The sequence below is a fragment of the Muscardinus avellanarius genome (genome assembly GCF_963383645.1).
Source record: "Muscardinus avellanarius genome assembly, chromosome: 1".
In the NCBI taxonomy this organism is placed as follows: Eukaryota; Metazoa; Chordata; class Mammalia; order Rodentia; family Gliridae; genus Muscardinus; species Muscardinus avellanarius.
The window spans coordinates 18,954,523-18,978,245 of record NC_137786.1 but is presented as its reverse complement, the minus strand read 5'-3'; positions in this window follow the sequence as shown (position 1 = coordinate 18,978,245).

The following is a 23,723-nucleotide window of genomic DNA, read 5'->3' as shown; positions in this document are numbered from 1 at the left end:
CTTTTACCCCCATAAGGTGTCTGACTATAATGCACCAATAAAAATAAGGCAAAAAAGAGATTAGTCAATCACAAAAAGTAAAAAAAAATAATAATGGGAGGCTCTTCCTAATATGTGGAAGCTAGGGAGAAAATGAATTATAGGAGGAACTATATATGAAGAGGGAGAAAACTAAAATGAGGAAATAAAGCAACCGCACTTAAGGTGGTAGAAGGGTGGGAAATTCTCTAATGTACATAATGTATATTCACAAACATGTCAAAGTCAATCACTAAGCCACAGTGAGAAGAGAGGATGGAGGAAAAAATGGGGTATAAAGTGAAAAAATTAAACGTGTGATATGTGCACTTATACCTCTACCATCTTGTAAACCATTAAGATATGTGACAACAATGCACAAATTAAAAAAAAAGTAAATTTTAATAAGAAATTTTTAAACACTTCGCCTGGTAAAATATTTTTCTTTACAAATAGAGAAATTTTAAAGTCTCATAAAAATTCTAGATAAAACAATGTTACCACTTGTAACTAATAAAGCATAAAACTAATTTATGGAACAATAAACAGGCAATTACATATTATATTTGACTTGTAATTTTTAGATTAAAATGTGTATAACAAAAAGAGGCATATAATAATCTCTGAAAAGAATAACCAGTTTTGGAGTCTTACTCCTAAAGAAGCTTTTTCATGCCAATCCCCTTACACAAATCCTCATACATATGATTTCTACTTTCACAAAAAATCTTTGCATGAAATCTATGTTTATGGTTTTTTAAAGCACCTTATTCATGTATTAAAGATGAAGCTCAGATGATTCAGATTGGATATTCAGTCACGTAACATTTACTACTATTCAAATAAATGGTACTTTGAAATCATTGGTTTTTGGCATAGATTTTTGGTTTGAAACTTACTACCAATTTGGCATTGAAGAAATAACATTGTTTATAATTAGAGAAACACAGTTGTGAGAATAATATATTTGCTTAGGAAATTACATAAAAAGGTAATATGGCTTTAGCCAGTGTGCAGAAGGGGAAATTCATTATCATATTTAGGAAGATGTAAATCAAATCCTGTGGTAGAAAGTGACTCCAGAAGAGATATTTAACTTTTGTTTTATAGTTACCATTAGTATCTTAAAATCCATTAAGCAATACATGAATAAAGCAACAGGACATTAATTTTTGTAGAGATGTACAAAGTAATTTGAAGTCCAATATAATAAAAAACAGAAATGACAGCTGGAAAACGACAGTTGCATTGAACATGTGTTTACTTCTATTTTCCTCTAAGACTCACTAAAATAACAATAAAGATATAAAATAAATAAAAATATATCTATAAAGATTTAGAAAAAAAAACAATATAACAGGAACCATATGAGTAAAAATGGAATAGACAGAGATAATTATATATTTAGAGAATGCATGTTTTACCTTCTGAAAACAGTTGAAATTGTCTAAATGATCTTTAGAGAGATTAATAAATTTTGGTGATAAATTATTATAAATTATTGGGGTAAAATGAACCATAAAACAAGTATTGTTCAGAAATATTAAACAAGTGTTGTTTTACCAGGCGTGGTGGCTCACGCTTGTAATCCCTGCGCTTGGGAGGCAGAGACAGGAGGATCGCACAGTTTCGAAGCCAGCCACGCGCGCTGGCTTAGGAGACCCTGTTTCCAAATAAAAATGTAAAAATAGCTCTGGGAGTGTAGCCCGGAGGGAGAAGGGCTTCCAGAAACCCCAGTACCACCAAAAAAAAAAAAAAAAAAAACCAAGTGTTGTTTTGATGTCTTCCTTTAAATATATTTTTGTTGGTGCATTGCAATTAAATATCATAGTGAGGTTCAATGTGATACAAACATGCAAATAGCTCTTAGTACATTTGCTTCAACATCTGACCCTGCTCTTCCCTCCTTCCTTTCCACACTAGTAAAATTGGTAATAATGCTTTCATATTTTGCAAGAGTATAGTGTGAACAGTTTCTTTCCTCAAACTTTCCCCCCTCATCTGCCTCCCTCAATCCCATTCTAAATCCACTTATTTTCTATTTTCTTTCTAGCTCCAACATATGATGGAAAGCATACAACTCCTGTCTTTCTGATAGTGGCTCATCTCCTTTAGCATAAAATTCTCTAGTTCTACACATGTTTACCATCATAGACAGAAAGATGATTGTGCAAAACCAGAGAGAAAAATAGCACTTACTTTTTTCTTAGAGTGAAGAAAATGTAAGGCATATATCCTAGGAAGCATTACATATGTAGATAAAATACCTTATGCAAACAGGCACAGTCAGAGAAATCTACCAAATTAATGGTGAAGACTATCTTAAACCAATTCAATTTTATCCTCAGATTTTGGACACAATCATGGGGTATTATATAGTCTAACAAGTAAGAATATTGTAATATTCTCCTACATAAATGCTACCCTATGGGAGGAAGGGAGGGATGGAGGGGGAAAGGAAGGAAGGAAGGAAGGAAGGAAGGAAGGAAGGAAGGAAGGAGAATGGTAAAGAAAAGAAAAACAAATAATCTGCAATTTATCAGTGAAGGAGCCTGTCATATCACAAACTATACTTATCGACTTTGTAAACTTTCCCACGCATGCAAAATTTATATGCAGCCAAGAATCATAAGAAAGGTATTTGTAAAATAAAACAAAAATAGTTCAAATGGTAAAAGAGTCATTTGAAAAGCAAAGTAGAAGCATAAAACTCAAGAAACAAAAAATAAAACAAAGTCTGCAAAGAAATGAGTTGTTTTAGTCTATTAAAAACGAAGAACTCAGCACAAATATCATTTTGTATGGGGGCTCTAAGATTGTTTCCTGTTTTTCCAATTCCTCTTAGCCATGACCTTGTTTACATCCATTGCCTTGGAAAACTTGCAAATAAAAAATAGTAGAATATTTTTGAGATGACATTTCTGCAACTAAGTAATTGTTATAATGCCTTGAGAGTCTCTAGGTACTACTCAATGCATGCACTTTGATAAAGCAACATAGTTGAAGTGCAGCCTCAATGGCAAAAAACTGAAGGTTGTGACTTTTTATCAGTGACTAGTGCTACATAGTGAATGTGAATGCATCAGTACCAATCAATGAATGCTACATAGAACAATAACAGAATTAATATTACCCAATCACTACAATGGAATAACAAACATCCAATGAGTGCTTTTATATTTCTCATCTCCAAAAACTATCTTTTCTTATTGGGACAATGTAGATAATGAAAAAAAAATGGTGGTAAAATTAGGCCACTCCAAAACCTATATAATATTTTTTGATGATTGCTTTTATAATCTGGAGTAGTCAAGTGTAATATAGATGCAGCCACATTAAGTTAGCATTGTTGATATGTGTTCGTTTATGTCTACCTGACTATCTTAACGATATAACATTCTGGTTCACAATATCTCATCACATCAACTGTTCAGTGTAGTGTTAAAAGACTCAATGGGGTTGAAAGGTAGAATTTTCTCTAAGTATCAAAATAATAGAAATAAGGCAAAATACAATTAAACTAAAAAGCTAGTATTGATACTGATGATTAAATAATATTAGTTAATGTCTTTAACACATATAGAGATTTTTAATTTATTGCATATTATTTTGCATATAACAATTACTTGTACACAAATCAAAATTGTGAAGTTTTCCAGAAATATCTCTCTTGGTTTCATATCTGAGAGTTTCAGAAAAAAATGTATTATTACCCTGCTTTGAGATTATTCAGTGAAAAAAAGTAAGGATATTTTTTCCACCATTATTTTTTATTTGTGTTCTTTATTATCAATTTCCTCCTTTGTGTCTTTAGATTAACCAAAATCACCCCTTTACGGTAGCCACACTTCTCATCACAGTCCAGGTAGCAGGATGGGAATTTCTACATATTCTTATATTGTCTACTCTCAACAGACTAAAGATTAAAGATAATACAGCTGGTTATATAATTAATGATAGCTATTAACAAATATTTACTCTTCATTTAATGAATAAGATGAAATTTTTCTTCAACTTATTTTACTTCAGAAAATTTATAAAATTAGAGGAACTACAAATATCTTGGAATAACACTGTCTTTCTTTGTCAGTTGACAAAAAGAGCAATTCTGGGTCAGTTTTAATTTAATAAAATGGAATAAGCTTGGGCCTAGTGGTGCACGCTTGTAATCCCAGTACTTGGGAGGCTAAGACAGGAGGATCACAGGTTTCCAGGCAGCTTCAGCTACTTATTGAGGGCCTCTGCAACTTAGTGAAACCGTCTTTCAAAATAAAAAATAAAAAGGAAGAACTGGGGATATACTTTGGAGGTAGAACGCCCCTGGGTTCAATCTTTAGTTCTGAAAAAAAAAAAATGGAATTATGTGTATGTTAGAAAAAACTGAGAGGAAGATCACATCATCCTTCATTCTTTTATTTTAAGCATTTTATCCCCAAAACCTTTTCAATATTGAGGTGACCTGCATTTTTCAACCATTTTCTCGTTTTATTATTGGATTACTGGCTAGAATAAAATACATTCCTTCATTTTATAACATAATTCTAGTTAAAACAAGCTACCTCCATTGGCAAAAACAAAGCCCACAGTATTTTCATTCTAGTCATTTACTAATCAAGTAACTATTGATTCTCACATGACTCACTTTAACTATTATTTAAAATTTCCACATAAACTCTTACAGTTAGATTGGCAATATAAAAATACCAGTAGAATACAGTGATCTAAGACATTATTGATAAACTTTATAATGACTATTTGGTTTGAATTGTCTTCACTCATTAAAATGCAGGAGTATTAAAATATTGTGCTGGTTTAATCCAACCGTGTTTTTGTTTCCAAATTACAGTGGAAATATGAGACATTGCTACATGATTAACAGTAGCTGTGGATGATCTACTCTCCTCGTAATGGATATTTGACAGTGTGCTATCACCTGCCCAAATACATGTTTAGAGACCAGTACCCAAAATTGATGCATATCCAAATATTAGCAAATTATTTTTGCATTACCTTATATATTATCTTTAATTCACTCCATGTAATTCATGTACCCTTGACTTCTTGAACTGATGTTTTGTTATTTGCAAGAAAAATACATATGCATAATTTTAATATCCATTTTTATAAATAAAGGAAACAATTTTTGACTCCTCTCATCTACTTAGCCCAAATAAAAAAGAAAATAAAATCTGCATTTTTTACTTTAAATTTAGTTATTGTTGAAAAGTTTGAGGGGAGTATAAATTAGTACATATTTTGGTAGAAATTGCAAAACATAAAATAAAGTTGTCATAGCTGGTTGTGGTGGCACATGCTTGTAATCTCAGCATTTGGAAGGCTGAGACAGGAGGACAGCTTCAACTATTTAGTGAGGCTCTTTCTAAATCAGTAAGACCCTGTTTCAAAATAAAGAACAAAAAATAGGGCTGGGGTTGTCACTCAGAGGTAGAATGCCAATAGGTTCTATCCCCAGAACTACAAAAAACAAAATTGCCCTAATCTTGTTTTTTAATACAATAATGACATCTCATTAATTTTTAAATAGAAAAGCTTGATTTCTTATATATATTTACTGTAAACAATTGAAACAGTTCAATTAAATATAAAGATGAAGAACTGTCATTTAAAAATTTAAAGTGTATTGAGTTCTTATTTGTAATCTTATAACAAAATGCACATTAACAAGAGAAAACAATTTTTTATTAACGTATATTTTATATATACAAGGGAGATAACCAGGGTATATATAATTGTCACAAAGGTGGCTTAGCACTGAGAGTTATACAGCTTCTTTAACAAAGAGCAATACATCTTTGTTGAAGTGACAATATAAGGGCTAAGGACTTCAGTCACTTGGAACAACAGAGTGGAAAAAAGCAAAAGTATAGAAGATAAAGCCTCCTTAGTAAAGTTTGTTATGTTGATTTTTCTAGTGACATCTCCAAGCCACTAATGTTTTCTTCCAGTAATTGACTTTAACATCCTTAATTTAAAGAGAGGATAGACCTCCTTGAATATATATATTCTATTTATAAGGAAATAGGGGAAGGGCAGAGGTCTTGAGTCTGCGTCTTCTTAATTCCCTTCAGCTCAAAAGATTCCATTAGCAAAAGTGAAATTTCTACAGTAACATACATTGTCTTCTAGCCTTCAATTTTTATTTTTTTTAAATAAGAAGATAATCCTAAATTTTAGGCCATTCATCATTAACTTATCAATGTGTCTAGAAGTTTTATTGTTTATCCCAGAAACAAGGTGGCAAACTATGAGAAGGGAAGAAAGTAGTCAGAATGATAACTATATCAAGCTTCAAATGAATTTTTATACAACATTCTTTTTAAACAAGGTCTAAAATATATCAAAGTGTTAATAACCTGAAATACTAAAGTTTCACCTGGCTTGCCATTATTCCCTAGATTATTTTCTATTCTTTTATATTATATTGTGGGAGGGATAAATCAGTGATGTGTGCAAGTATGCCTCTACCATCTTGTACTCAGTTAAGATGTATGACTACAATGCACCAATAAAAAAGAAAAACAAAAGAATATTCTTCTAGAGATATCTTAAGTAGTTTGTTCTTGTGCACACAACCATTTTATGAATTCTGCTAATCTGTATATCACACATAAAAAATATATAACTATAACATTTCTGATGACATAATAGGTTCTTCAGGTTTAAAGATTACATTTGCATTGCCACAAAGTAGCTTGTCCAAAATCCTAAAATGTGATACTTTTGATGGGTGTTTCACATATCTATAATCATAATGCTTCCAAATTTTGTATTTTATTAAGAATTTATGTGGCTTCCAAAAGTAGTATGTGTGTAATATACCTCTGTGAGATTCTAAAAACACTTCTTATTCTGCATGTTACTCAGTTTCCTTTCATGGACAAGGGGAAAGAGCCAATATTGAACCTAACAGATATCCAGATAAGGAGACTCAGAAAAATAAAAAAAGATATTTTATGTTTCTATTTTTAAGCTGGTTTATTATGACATATAATAGAACTATTGTGACATTTACCAATATTTATTGGAATGATACACAATTTTTATTAATTATCTCGTGCTATATTAATTATCCTATGCTACTATATATACTATTGCACTTCTTATAAACCTTTAGTTTCTTACCACGAGGAAGAAATATAGTATAATAAATTTAATTATAATAAATCAGTTTAATGTTATGATGGAGAGTTTAGTTATCTTTATAATTTTATTTTCTGGTCATGGCTTTTTTTTTTTGTTTTGGTACTGGTTATTGATCTTAAGCTCTTTAGTTTGTTAAACATTCACTCTACCACCAAGCTATACCTACAGCCCTAAGAACAAAAAGCAGAAACTCCATGTGAGAACTGAAAGTTTAAATATGGCCTCTTCTACCATTCTGTTTATCTAAATATATAGGCATTAACATTAGCTATGTTTGTGTGGGAGGGTGGGGATTCCTGGTGATTGAACCCAAGAGCATTCTACCTCTAAGCTAACACCAGGCTTATGCTTTTTCTTTATTTCTTTTAATATTTTATTGGTACATTGTAGTCATACAGCTTAATCAGGGTACAAGATGATAGAGGCACGCATGCACACATCACTCAATTAGCTCTTACCCAACATCCACTCAATTCTCTTTCTTCCTTCATTCTCCTGTTTGGCTTAATGATTTACTTTGATATGTTTGTAAATGTACATCATATACATTATAAAATTTACTTCTTCCTCCTTCCCATCCCCTCAGTTGGGTCACATTATTTGCTCATCTATAGTTTCTCCTTCTTTGTCTAGAGTTTCTTCTATGACCCATTTTCTCCCTAGCTTCCACATATCAGGAAGAACATCTGATTTCTTACGTTTTGTGACTGAATAATTTTAATTAGCATAATATTCTCCAATTCCATCTATTTTTCTGTAATAACACAATTTTGTTCTTCTTATGACTGAGTAAAATTCCACTGTGTACATATCCCATAATTTTTCAATCCATTCATCTCTTGATGGACATTTTGGCTTGTTCCATAGTTTGAAAATTGTGAATTGTACAGATATGAACATAGATACACATCCATTAATTTGGTAGTTTGGTTTTCATTCGTTGGGGTAGACGCCCAGAAGTGGTATTTTTGTGTCATATGGTAGGTGCCCATTCTTCTAAGGATCCTTCATACTGCTTCAAAAGTGGTTGCACTAATTTATAATCTCACCAACAATGTATGAGAGTTCCCACTTCTCCACATTCTCGTTAGCACTTGTTGTTTGTGTTTTGAATGATTGCCATTCTAGTTGGAGTTAAGTAAAATCTCAGGGTAGTTTTGATTTGCATCTCTCTGATTGCTAGTGATGTTGAGCATTTTTTCATACACTTATTAGTCATTTAAATTTTGTCTTTTGTGAAGTGTCTATTTAGTTCACTTGCCCATTTTTTAATTGGGCTATTTGTTTTCTTAGTATTAAGTTTCTTGAGTTCTCTGTATTTCTGGATATTATTCCTTTATCAGAGGAATGTATAGCAAAATTTTTATTTCATTATGTTGGTTCTCAGTTGAGGTTCTCAATAGTGTCCTTTGCTGTACAGAAGCTCTTTGGTTTGATGCAATCTCACATATTGAGCCAACTTTAGTTTCCTGTGCCTTTGGTGTCTTGTTGTGAATAGTTTTGCCTGTTTCTATGTGTTACAGTGTTGGACCTATGCCCTCTTCAAGGAGCTTCAAGGTCTATAGTCTAATTTCCAAGCCTTTGATCCATGTTGAATTGAAACTCTTGTACAGAGAGAGGAAGTGGAGTTTATTTCCAGTTTTCTGCTAATGGTTAACCAGTTTTGACAACTCCATTAGTTGAAGAGGCTATCTTTTTTTCATTGTATTTTTGGCCCCTTTGTCAAAAAATTAATTCGCTGTGAATATAAAAATTTATGAATCTCTGTTTATATGTCTGTAGATTGCTACTTTTATTACTATGATTTTGTAGTATAATTTAAAATCAGGTATTATGAGTGTTTGTTCCTGCATGGTATTTGTTGCTGAGAACTATTTTGGCTATTCTGGGCTTTTCATTGTTTTTGGGGGGTAAGCAAAATAAATATCATCAAAATGGCCATTCTTCCAAATTTAGTCCCATTAGAAAGAACAAAACACTTTGATCATAAATTTTGAATAAAATTTAACTTAATTTATTTTAAATATTTCTTATATATTATGATATTTTTCTATTTTCTTTCACTTTAATTATTTAACTATTATCTACAATACATTTTTCTGTTTGTAGGTATTAGCATTGCTCTTTAAAGCTGTTAGTAGACTTTAAAATTTTATTAGTGTATTGAAATTATACATCACAATGAGGTTCAGTGTGTAAAAAACATACATGTATAGAGTTCTTGCTGTATTTCCCTCTACTTTATAGCTTGTTTACCCCCAACTCCCCAAATTTTTAGTAAAATTAATAGTAATACCTTCATATAATGCCATTATATTACTTGAATTATTTGTATATTTTAAATTTTACACATCCAATTATTTTATATTTTATAGAATAGTTGTCATCTATATTGATCTATTTATAAAAGTAGATTATATATCCCCTTAATAATTAAATAAGTATTTGAGAAATGTATTAAAATATATAAAATTATTCTCATTAAATAATATATTATTAAAATTCCCAAGCTAGTCTACACACACACACACACACACACACACATACAAACATACTCACACATATATAAAATCATGTTTACTATATTTGCTTTTGTATTTATAACCCCAGTAAAAAATTGAAAATTATAATATTTTTGACATTTGGCTTTTTAAAAGCTCTCTCTTAAAATTGGAGACATGTCACATTTACTTGCTCATCTTTTACTACCATTTCTATCACTGGTGAATAAAATGTATATACCCTAAAGTAGGGTGTGGAAGGCGATATTCTCACTGCTATCATCCAAAACAACTTGCCACACAACTTAGAGGAAGGAATATTTATCTGCTCAAGTTTTATTGGAGATTTAGAGGCTCAGTGCATGTAAGGCCTGCTTTGGGGATCTTAGGACATGGCACCAGAAAGCATCTTACTTTCTGGTAAGGGAGAGCATTACACTCCATGCTCACATCATGAAGGCTGAATACAAACACACACACAGAGAAAGATAGAGAGGGAGGGAGAAAGGGGGGAAGAAAAGGAGAGAGAGAGAAAGAGAGGGAGAGGGAGAGGGAGAGGGAGAGGGACAGAGAGAGAGAGAGAGAGAGAGAGAGAGAGAGAGAGAGAGAGGGAGAAGAGAGAGAGAGAGGATAGAGGAAAGAGAGAAGCAGGCAGGAAGGCCTTGTATAATCCCCAAGGCCACACCCCCAGAAACCCCCTCATTGTCAAACAAACATCATTCCCAACATTGTGACCTTTTTTCTGTAAGGGCTATGGGGACATTATAAATCAAAACTATTACAGAAGAATACACCTTAACTATAAAAAAATAAAAAATATAAGTGTAAAAAATATTTGCAGGTCACATATCATGTACTGAAGAAGCATAAAGGGAAAGAATATTTGTAGATCACAGATTAGACAATTAAAAGCCTCACACTGAAAGCCTCATTTTGTAGCCAAAAATGTTTTTTATACATAGAAAATAATTTGTGTATATCTCATGTTACATAATTATTTACCATTGTTTCTTGTTGGGCTTTACAAAAATATATTATGCTACTGTCAAGAAAACTAAAATTTACTCAGACCATAGTAATAATATATTAATAATGTTAATAGTAATTATAAGATAATATTTATGAAATAGTGAGAGAGTTAAAATATCTAACATATTTGATTTAATCCCAAATTGCTATGTGTTATATATGAAATAACATGGTAAATTATTTCACTGAAATTGTAATTATGTATTGTACTCAATGGTATTTTTACCTGAAATTCACAAAAGGATTCCAGCTCAATGAATAAAATATATTATTTTATATAGAAATGACTTAGAAAGGCCAGGAAGCTTCAATATCTTTTAAATCACTGGTTTAATGATGTCATCAAGAATTCATTTTTTTCCCTTATTTTCTTCCCTGCCCTCCTCAGCATAGTAGCTTTGTTCTCAAGCATTCTCCCTTCATGAGAGTAAAATAGCTATCTTTCTCTACATGAAAATATGAGAGGATCTGTAGAAAAGTGAGAAAATGTTTGTGTAATATGATGCATGTTAATGAGAAAATTTATTCAGAATCTTTTCAGTGTACAATTTCAGATATAAATATGATCATAAATAAAATTATATTATGAATAGAATATGTTTTTCCTTTTCTGGGGATAGATCAGCATCCCATATCCTGTCAGGGAGAATAAAATTTAATTGATTAACTTAAAACAGGATTTAACAGCTACATGAAAAAGAATTATAACAATAAACATAATTGATGATTCAGTGAGGAGACTGTAAAGCAGGCAACCAATTAAATTGACTACTGTTAGCTTTACATTGTAAATAGTCAAACTAAGTCTATTTCTAAAAAAAATGATATCTTATAATAATATGAAGTTGCAGAGCATGGATTAAGTGTGGTATTAAGCTTAGAAGAGATTGGGTATGTGGTTACAATAATGCAATAAATTTTAATGAGTTTCTGGGAAAAATAAAAAATAAAAAGTAATGCTTAAAGAAGGACATTGTATCTATATGAACAAATCTACCATTTGCTTGTTTTCTGGGCCATATATTTTACACAGGAATTTGGCTAATCCTCTGAGTTTCTTTTTTTGTCTTAATTTATCTTTCTATTTGCTGTTAAAGATGCTAGAGCATACTTGTAACTTTTCAAAAATATTGTAGTAATATGAAAAACTTTTCAAAAGCAACTAATATAGAAAAGAAAATCTTAGACACATATTTTACAGAAGAAAATACTTTAAAATAATTAGATTGGAGTGTGCCTGGCCACCACACTCCGCTATGTTGTGCTGGGGGCCGGATGTAATTGGAACAGCATATCCTGCTCTACTTGGTGAGGCTGTGGGCCTCCATTGGTGGAGGGGAGATAAAATTCATTGCTGCTGAGTGCTCATCTCACAACCTCTTCAAAACACACATATTGTCTTCTCTTATAAAAAATATTGGAGAGGGGCCAAGATGGCAGTGGAGGCAGCCAGGATTCAGGAGATGCAGACAAATTCTAACCAATCTACTTTGAACTTTTGGGAAAAAAAAAAAAAATCTGGGAAGGGGGACTGCTCCCTTCGCACATGCTTAAGAATTCTGGACTTCATACCATGTAAGGAAGGAGGGGTGAAGCAGGTGCCGGGGCCAGTGAAACCTTGATCGAAGCCTACCATGAGGCAAGGCCAGTGCTGGGGCTTTTAAGGCCAGGATTAGAGCCTGCCAAGGAGTGAGGCTGGTGCTGGGGCCAGCGAGGCCGGTATCTGAACCTGTCATGAGGCAAGGCCAGTGCCAGGGCCTTCGAGGCTAGGATCGGAGCCTGCTGTGAGGCCAGGCTGGTTCTGGAGCCAGCGAGGCCGAGATCAGAGCCTGCTAGGTGGCCAGGCCAGTGCCAGGGCCTCCAAACATGGGGTCAGAACTTACAATGCGGCATACACAGAGAAATATTACAGAAAATAAAAAATCAGATGTTTTCCCTAATATGCAAAAACTAGGAAAAAATGGGTAATAGGAGGAAATCCAGTTGAAGAAATGGCTCTATGGAGGAGCAATTAAGGTAACCAATCAGAGGGGATGAGATGGGGAAGATGGAATCTCTTTAAAGCACATGATGTATGTAAGCAAATATATCAGAGTTAATCACTAAATCAAGCATGGGATAGGGGGAGGGGGAAGGAATGGGATGGGGATCAGATAAAGACCAACTGAATGATGTGTGCTTATATACTCTCACAAGCCCTGTATTCCACTGAGATGTTTGACTACAATGCACCAATAAAAATATTTTTAAAATAAAATAAAATAAATAAAATAATTAGATTGAGTGAGAAATCATACATGTACTAAATAAAATTTGAAAATTTTATTCACAGATAAAGATGCAAATGTTTAATTGTTCATTAATTGATAAAATATTAAGAAAACCCTGTCTCAAAGTTAAATAAAAGTGACTTGGGGTGTATCTCAGAGGTAAAATTCTAACATAATATTCATAAGGCCCTGAGTTTATCCCCCAAATAAATAAACATAGAGGTCTACTCATGTATAAATTGATGTAAATATTTTCAAGAAAAACATTTTATAAATCAAGACAGTGGAAATATTTAAGGGGCCATTTCTGTATTTAAAAATACAAATATTACTGGGCATGGTGGCACACGCTTGTAATCCCCTCACTTGGGAGGCGGAGACTGGAGAATCATGCTGATTCAAAGCCAGTCTCTCTCTGGCTTTAGAGACCCTGTTTACAAATTTTAAAAAAGTATAAAATAGGTCTGGGAGTGTAATGCGGAGATAGAAGGGTTTCCAGGAACCCCAGTGCCAAAAAAAAAAAAAAAAAAAATACAACTTTTAATGGCAAGCCGGTCATTGAAAAAATAGTTAAAGATACTCAATCTGACATTTGAATAGCTCTATAAGAAAATAAAATGTCCTTCAGGTGTGGCAACATACACTGGCATTTTTTTTAACCCATTCAGTTTTTTACAACAAAATACCATATATTGTATGGCTTATAAGCAGAAATTTCTTTCTCATACTTCTAGAATTGGAGAAGTTGAAGATCAAGGTGCTGGCAGATTTGATTTCTCATGAGGGGCCTATTTTGTGATTCAAAAACCTTTTCTTCTCAGAATAACCTCACTTAGGGGAAGAAGCAAATTTGCTTTCTGAAATCTTTTATCAGGTCACTAATCACCATTCATGAAGACTTTATCCTCAGTTTCTCTTACCATCTCCTTGGGGAATAGAATTTCAACATAAAAATTATCAGAAAACACAAAAACTCAGACCACAGCAATGCATATACAAGACACTCAAATGATTGCTCTCACCTGAAAGGTTGATAAGTCTATATCTGCAATCTTTAAAAACCTAAACTTCTTTTAAAACATAATTAAAATTCTTGTGATTTCTAAAATGTACATTCTTCACCTTCATGCAATATTAAAAGTTTTTCTTTCTGAGTTCCATTAAACATTATATTTTAAAGATATATAATTCAGTCATGGGAGAGATAAGAAAATAATTGTTAGTAAAATTGGCTCAGGTGATAATGTGGGCCAAGTGCAACAGTCTATTATATAATTCATAGAGGTAGTGACATACATGCACACATCACTTGGTGAGCTTTACACTAGCTCTCTCCCCACTCCCCACTCCCCCTTCCCCCTCTTCCATAATGGCATTAATATTGACATTGGTATTCAAATGTATATATAGTCAATGGAAGTGATGTTTTTATTAATTCTTTCTCTCCTCATCCTCCTCAAGCCCATCCCCTTACTCCACTGGACTCCAACATATAGATTCTATATAACTATAAGACTGTGAAAGCTCATAAAATTAAAACAAATTAATTCTTTAATAGCATTAAACTAAATTAAAAAGCTTATGAGCATCAAAGAAAGCTATCAATAATCTACAGAGAGAACCTACAGAATGAAGATCTTTGCCACCTACTCATTTTCCAAAGAACTAATAATCTAGAATACATAAAGAACTTAAAAAGATTAACACTAAAACCTCAAAACATTAAAGTATGGGCAATCAAATATTACAGACAAATTTCTCATAAGAAGAAATACAAATAGCCAAAAAAATATCTTAAAAATGTTGAAGTCATCAACATCTTTAGCAATTAGGGAAGTTCAAATAAAAAACAAATTAAGATTTCACCTAACTCCAGTAAGAATGGCAACCATTAAAAACACAAGCAATAATAAGTGCTGGTGAGGATATTGGGATGTAGGGATTTTTATACACTGTTGGTGGGACTACAAGCTAGTATAGCCACTATGAAGAACAATGTGGAGATTTCTCAGAAACCTGGGACTATAACTACCATATGACCCATCAATAACACTCCTAGGTATCTGTCTAAATGAACTAAAATTAGAATATAATAGCTCTACTTGCATATTTAGGTTCATAGCAGCACAATTTACAATAGCCAAACTACAGAACTAGTCTAAGTGGCTGTCAGTAAATGAACGTATCACAAAACTTTGGTATATACATGTAATAAAATTTTACCCAGAAAAAAAAAACAAAATCATACCATTTTCAGGAAAATGAATGGAACTAAAAAAATATTATATTGAACAAGATTAACCAGCCTAAAAAATGAGTAGATATTTGGTGTCTCTTTTATGTGGAAGCTAGAGAGATACTTATGAATAAGAATAACATCAGACAAAAAAGCAGAGTTTTCTATTTTGAGACTGAGGGAATTTAAAGAAGGGAGGTGGGGGGACAAAGACATAAATACTATAACAGTTGAAATAAATGAAACACATGAATATTTGCAATTCCAATATCAAACACATGGGGAGAGACCTGGTAGCAAAGGCTTCAAGAGTTATATGCATTGATTATTCTATCATTCTATAACCCAATATGATGTATAATTATGATGCTACAAATAAAAAATAAATAAAGTTGCTGTTGTATAAGATTATTCTCTAGCTTTTGCATATGAAAGTAAACATATACAGTTCATTCTGTTACTGGCTAATCTCACTTAACATGATGTTCTCTAGGTCCATCCATTTTTCTGCAAATGTCATAATTTTGTTCTTTATTGCTGAGTATAAATTCATTGTATATATACCCTGTAATTTTGTAATCCATCCATCTGTCAATGAACAGGCAATTAGGAGTTGTGCTGCTATAAACATAGATATGCATGTATTATAATATTCTGATTTCAGTCTCTTTGCAAGTATACCCAGAAGTAGATTATTTAAAACACAAATTGCATTTCCCCATATGCACAAACATGTTAGTAACTTTTCTACCAGCAAACAAGTGAATAAACAACACTGCTCTCTTGCCTTGTTAGATATCGCATTATTTATGAATAAATTAATCCGACTCATCCTTAATTGAGCACCTCATTTTTACCACCACCTACTTCTTATTGTATTGTAATTTGTTTGGTTAGTTTTTATGACTAATGTATTTGCCACGGTTTTAGTTTAGTGTCAACCATCATGCCTGGCATGATAAAAACATGTATTAAATATTTCTTAACTAGACAAACATACAAAAAATTTCCCATTGATGATTTAACCCAATTTAAGGTTTAGGGGTTTTCCTTTCATTCTGCCATTTTATTGAAGTACACAAAGTAGATATTAACCTTGCATGAACATTGTAATATGTTTTTACAAAAAAAATAAGAAAGGTACAGTAAATTTTTCTTTACAAAAATCCTCTTTTAATTGAAAACTAGAGAAAAATCACAATTTTATTCAATGATATTTTCTGAATCTCCCTTAGATTGCTTTAAAAAAAATTGTACTGTGAGATTTTTATCACAGGAATTCACTGTTAACTTTAGCTGTGCATAAATGTTTAAACATACTCTACTCTCAAGATAGAAGTCGTGATTGCAATCTTTTGAATAAGTTTTAGATTTATTAGGCAAACAATTTTTTGCATATTGCTATTAGAAAAACTATAATAAACTTTTTATTGTTGTTTGTAAAAACTGAAAATTTTATAAGTTAATTTGAAGGTATAAAGAATCTACAAGTTAGAAATACAGAATCAAATATCAACCTCACATAAAACCTGATTGATAAAGCTAGTTTAGAGCAATCATTATTTCTCAAAAATTAGATAGTTACTGATTAACAAAACAATGTAGTTGATTGGTGTTTGTACTTCTTTGTTTTATTTCTTAATCACCATTGCACACAAACTAAAACACAAGAGAAGATCAGAGGAGAGAAGAAAGTGGAAGATATAAAAGAGGAGAAAATTAGTATATAAAAATATTACAAAAATTCTAAGAAATCTTTATAAAAACCTACAAAACTGTTTGTCTTTGATACTTCTGAGAAACATATAGTAATCCATGACTATATATCCAAGATATTTATTAGAAAAAATGTTGAAAGATAGATTAAAAAGCAAAAGTAGATAGACTCTGCTAAACTATTTTGCTCATCTGAATGCTATGAAAGCAACAGGGAAAAAAAGAAATTGGTTCAGATATTTTCGAACTGGAGAATAGCTCAGAGGGTATTTTTTGAAGACTTTGGGAGACTTCAAGCAAATGCTGATGTTCAAAAAGAACAATATAAAGAGGAAAATAAAAGAACTAAAACTATCCTTATTTGCAGATGACATGAAACTATACTTACAAGTCCCAACAAAACTTAACCAAAAGGCTTACAAAACTGATCAGCACATTCAGCATTGTCTCTGGATATAAAATCAGTCTTAAAAAAATAAAAATATCTTCTGTATTCCAACAATAAACCTACTGAAAAATAAATCCAGAAAATACTTTCACTCAGAATATCCCACAAAAAATAAAATATTTAGGAACAAACCTAACCAAGGAGGTAAAAGACTTCTACAAAGAAAATTGTAAAACACTGAAAAAAGAAATTAAAGAAGACCATAGGAGATGGAAAGATTTTACATGTTTTTGGATTGGCAGAATAAATATTATCAGAATAGCCGGGCGTGGTGGTGTACGCTTGTAATCCCCCACACCCCACCCCACCCACGCTTGGGAGACAGAGACAGGAGGATCGCGCAGGTTCGTATCCAGCCACGCTGGCTTAAGAGACCCTGTTTCAAAAATATAGAGTAGGTCTGGGAGTGTAGCCCGGAGGTAGAAGGGCTTCCAGAAACCCCAGTACATTAAAAAAAATATATCAGAATGTTTATTCTTCTAAAATTGATCTACAAATGCAGTACCCATTAAAGCACCAAGGACATTCCTCACAAACAGAAAAATCAGTAGTCAAATTCATTTGGAACAATACAAAAACAAAATAGCCAAAGTATTTCTCAGCAACAAAAATCATGCAAAAGGAATCACAATACCTGATTTCAAACTATAATACAAAGCCATAGTACAAAAAACAGCATGGCATTGGCACAGACACATAGACCAATGGAGCAAAATAGAAGTCTCAGAAAAATCCACACACATACAGCCAATTGACTTTTGACAAAAAGACCAAAAGCATACACTGGAAAAAACAAATTATGTTCAACAGTTGATATTGGCAAAATTGGTTAACCATATGCAAAAAAAATGGAAATAAACCGCTCCTTCTCACTCTGCCAAAGAGTCAATTCAAGATGGATCAAAGATTTGGAAATTAGACCAGACACCATGAAGCTTCTTGAAGAGGACATAGGTCCAACACTGCAACCCATAGGCACAGGTAAAACTCTCCCAACAAGACCCCAAAGGCACAACAAAGTAAAAGGTGGATCACCATATGGGATTGCATTAAACTGAAGAGCTTCTGTGTTTCTGGATACAGAAAAGCAAAGGGAACTATCAAGAACCTCAACAGAAAGATGAGGGTATGGGAGAAAATGTTTGTCAACTGCTCCTTCAATAGCGGACTAATATCTAGAATATACAGAGAAATAAAAAAAAATCTCACTGCTAAAAAAACAAATAACCCAATCAAAAATGGGAAAAGAACTAAAAAGATACTTCACAAAAAAAGTAATTTAAGCTGAGCATGGTGGTGCACGATTATAATCCCAGCATTTGGGAGGCTGAGACAGGAGGATTGCAGTTTGCGGACAGCCTCAGCTACTACTTAATGAGGCTCTTTGCAAATCAGTGAGACCCTGTTTCAAAAATAAAAGAATAAAAAATAAAGCAGGGGTGTAGCTCAGAGGTAAAATGCCACCATGGCTTCCATACCCAGCACTGAAAAAAAGTTTAAATGGCCAATAAATGTATAAAAACAAGTTCAACATCAGAGAGATGCAATCAAAACTACCCTGAGATTTCACCTAGCTCCAACTAGAATGGCAACCACTAAAAACACAAACAACAACCAATATTGATGAGCGTGTGCAGAAGTAGGAAATCTAATACATTGTTGGTGTGATTGCAAATGAGTGCAACCACTTTGAAAAACAGTATGGAGGATCCTCATAAGAATGAGATTGATCTTACCATATGATCCAGCAATACCACTTCTGAGTATTTACCCAAAAGAATAGAACTCAAAATAAAGAATAGAACTCAAAATACCAAACTAATGCATGTGTATCTATATTTATAGGTACAAAATTCACAATTGACAAATTATAAAACCTTCCAAGATATCCAAGAATAGATGAATGGATTGCAAAACTATGGGGTAAGTACACAATGGAATTTTACCTAGCCATAAAGAAGAATCAAAGTATATCATTTGCAGAGAAATGGAAGGAACTGAAGAACATCATGATAAGTGAAACTGTCCAGTCACAAAAAGTAAAAATAAATAAATAAATAAATCAGATGCTCTTCCTAATATGCAAAAGCTAGGGAGAAAAAGTCATTAGGAGAAACTCTAGATGAAGAATAGGAAATAATAGATGAGCGATGAGCAAATAAAGTGACCTGAGGGTTATAGGACGGGGGAAGAAGAAATTTTCTAACTTTGTACATGATGTACATTTATGAACATATCAAAGTCAATCACTAAGCCAAACAGAGAAGAAGGGAGAGGGGAGAGAATGGGATGAGAACTGGTGAAGCATTAAATGAGTGATGTATGCATGAACTAATATGCCAATCAAAGAAGTTGTGCTCAGTCTATAACTAAAATTTTTCATTTTCTACATTCTAGCAATGGAATATAACACTAAAAAATTAAAAGTTCTGAGAAAACAGCAAAGAATCATGACTTATTATTGGACCAACCATATTCATCTTTCTTTTTTTATTCTTGACTTTTTTATGATAGATTTTAAACCAAACCCTAGTAGGCTGGTTCTTTTCCTTGTCCCTAGAAACATCATATGCAATTAATTATCATTACATTACTTATAAACCTTGCACCTTAGGTATTTTTCTGATGTTTTTGTTATTAAATTATGTCCTTGGATATTCTAGATTTGCAGTCATCCTCACCACAGATATATTATCTTGGAGCTATGTTATACTTATGCATAATAATTTGTTACTGTTTTTGCTATGATCAACTCCAGGAACACAGAATGATAACCTTTCTATTTTAGACATGGTGATGCACTCTCACCAATGGGTTTCTGATGTTTTCAGTAAAAAGTGTTTAAGAAGGGTCTGAATCATTATTATTAGATAATCTTCTGGACCCATTTAATATAGTTAATTCTGTATTTCATCTTTCCTATGCTTCAATCATGTCATGGTGATTCAGCCATGTCTATGTTTCTCAGCATTACTTTTGCATTGTCTAGAGTAATAAGTTGTCTCTATTCATGGGATCCCTGCCTGAACATTAAATCCCCATTTCCTGAGAAGAATTAGTAATCACTAAGTCTTACATGTAGCCCTATTAATCAAGCATCCTCAAAATGGCATCCCTTGTTTATTTGTCTTCCTCCTGCTGGTTACTGCCAGGAAATTTTTATAGCTCTTCATTGTAATATCTCTTTTTTTCTAGCAGGCACAACACATTCCCAGCTGGATTGTGCTGAAATTAAATGCTAGCTATCAGCCTATGGCTCAAGAGAGAACAGATGGAGCTCTTTAGTTTGGGATGGTAGTCACCTGTTGCCCTAGTCGAAGCAGCCACAACAATGTCTTCAACATTGATAAATGTTGTCTTGAATGGATTTCTTGAACCCTCAGAGACTGTGTATGTGATTTTCCACCTATCCCTAACTCTATTTTATTTTTCTTGCAATACAGAATCTCACAAAGTTGCTGAGAGCCTAAGTTGCTGAGGCTGGCCTTAAACCTAAACCACTGCTCCTGTCTCAACCTTACAAACACTGGGATTTCAGGCACCACCACACTTGGTTCTTTGTTCATTTGTTATTTGATATATTGATGCTTTACAGAGAGATGTCTATGAAGTGAGTCAAATAGAAAATTCCAAAAAATAAAAATAAAAAATAAATAAAATAAAATAAAATAAATATAAAAAGACAAGGAATCTTTCTCAAACTGAACAAAGCTATAGTTTTTATAGGGGCTTAAAATAGCATGTAACAAATTATAGAGCATTTAATTAAATTCCTAATTGTCTTAATATTTTTACATGTAGTAGAGCAAACATGTTAATTAACTAAGACTAGTCTTAATCATGTCCCCAACATGTATGCCCTGTAAGAGTTTAAATTTGTTCAAACATTTTTATCAAAAAAATATTTCTCTTCCTCTTAAAGAAAATTCTAGAAGATATGAAGATGGGAATATATAAATTTTATTTTGGTTGTGGCTAGAGTTACCTAGGATATGCATAGTCAGGCTATGGAATCAGTATGACAGCTTTATTTTTCAGAATTTTATTGTAGGAAATATAATACATGGAAGTATTTATTTTGAGAATGAATACATTTAATACAAATTAATAGAAATTATCACTACACCATTAACCTCTAGAAGAAGTTATGTCTCTCCAAGACACACAGTTTAACTGAACTCCAGGGACATTTTTTACTTTTGCCTTGATTTCTCAGCCCTAGAAAAGGTAACTCCTGCTGGGCACTTCAATATCCCTTTTATGTTCATTTCTTCATGCCCTCATTTCTGTAAATAATCCCTTAAATGCTATTCATCTGAAATATTTAGAATGATTCTTTATTTCTCCTAGACTTCCGTAATTGATGCAGTAAACCTTGACTTTTCCACTGAAACTACAGCCTCACGGGCAGCTCAGCTGGTGTTCAAAAATTAGGAAAGCAATACCACTGTTGCCTTTACAAATGTCCAGTGATGTTCCACACAGCTCCAGTCTTGGGGAAGCTGTGTCCAGCCACTATTGTCACTTTCACACTTTATCTCTACACTACTTAAGCTACTGCTATATATGAAACATGGCTGTTAAAACCCTCCAATTATGCTCTATGACTTTTTTGACAGTAGCAACTAAAAGAACAAGAAGACACAATGATGCTTGTAAAGGTCATATGATGACAGCAAATTGACAGAACTGATCTGACATCACGAATTCTAATCACGAAGGGTAAGAGAAATAAAAAGTTAGCATCCCAGCCCTTCAGTTTGAAGATATGCTAGAAGAATACAGTGATTGATTGTAAGTGCTATCCTGGTCATTTTACATATTCACCATGGTATCTCATGCTGTTTCTCTGATAATGATCCTAGAGAGGGGGATGAGAGAGAGAAGCACCAGAGATAAGGGGCAATTACAGAAGCCCTTGGGAAGATGGGAGCAGAGAGGAAATATTCCCTATATGAATATCATAATCTTATCTAAGAATACCATTAGAGAAAATGTAACGGCTAGGTGGTTTATTTTAACTGTGCATCTTAAAGGCCTAGAACAATCATGACCACATTAATTATTAAAGAAAAATAATTTTGCTTAATAAATACTTCAATATATCTATTTATAAATCTGATTTTTGTCAATTATGGTATTTTGCTATAAATTTTGTGTTTGATAGTAAATTTACTATCTTATTTCATTTTAGTTCATTATCAAGTACATCTTTCTATACCTTTAAGTGCTTTCTTTTATCACTTAACTATTAATATTTTTCTCTCATAGAAAATAATTTGCCGGGTAATGTTACCAAATTTAAAAAATTTTGCTTGTTTTACTTACATTTGATAACCAGTTACAGAGGCCATATTTTCTCTTACCCCTCCCTCTCTTCCTTTCTTCTTCTTTTCATTTATTTTTGATGAATTTAGAACATTTAAGATTATTGTGTTCAATATTAGGTTAGGTTATATTTCTGCCATTTTATTTAATGTTATCTATTACCTTCTTAAAATATTATTGCACTTCCTTATTTTCTGGCTTTAACTAGATATATCAAAGCTTTCTTTTTGTGTAAAAAATATTAAGCTGCAGAAACATGTTTTTCTACTATAGAGACAGGGATTTAAGTTTATTCTGTGGTAATGAGGAGTTAGATACTGGATAAGCAGTGAGGGAACAGGACTCTCGGGAGATAAGGGGTAAGAGAAACAAAATTCAGACTCCCTCTCTTTCCCCAAGAAGAAAGGTGGTCCCATGTTGTTTATCAGACCTGAACATGAATAATTAAATATGTAGAAATAGAGCCAAGATATGGGGAACCAAAGATCTATATGCACCAACCTTAAACTCTTGGGCTATTGCAATGTATAGAGCAGAGACCAAATATGCAGAAAACAGCTTTATGACTTTGGAGAATTAAAGGCTTTAAAAGATAGAAATTAAAACAAGATGAAGCCAGGCATGGTGGCGCACGCTTGTAATCCCCGTGCTTGAGAGGTGGAGACAGGAGAATCGCGCAGGTTCGAAGCCAGCCACGCTGGCTTAAGAGACCCTGTTTCCAAATTAAAAAAAAAAAAATGTAAAATAGGTCTGGTAGTGTAGCCAGGAGGTAGAAGGGTTTCCAGGAACCCCAGTACCACCAAAATAAATAAATAAATAAATAAATAAATAAATAAATAAGAAAAATGAAGACTTCTTCATTGGTTAATGTCTATATATAGGAGCTTCAAACGTATATAAATCTCTATAATCAGCACAAATATTATCTTCTCCCTGGGGAATCCTACCCTGCATGGGAGCTTTAACTCTATTATTCTCTGTAGTGAATCGAGTGAACTTTGGGGAAAGGTGAT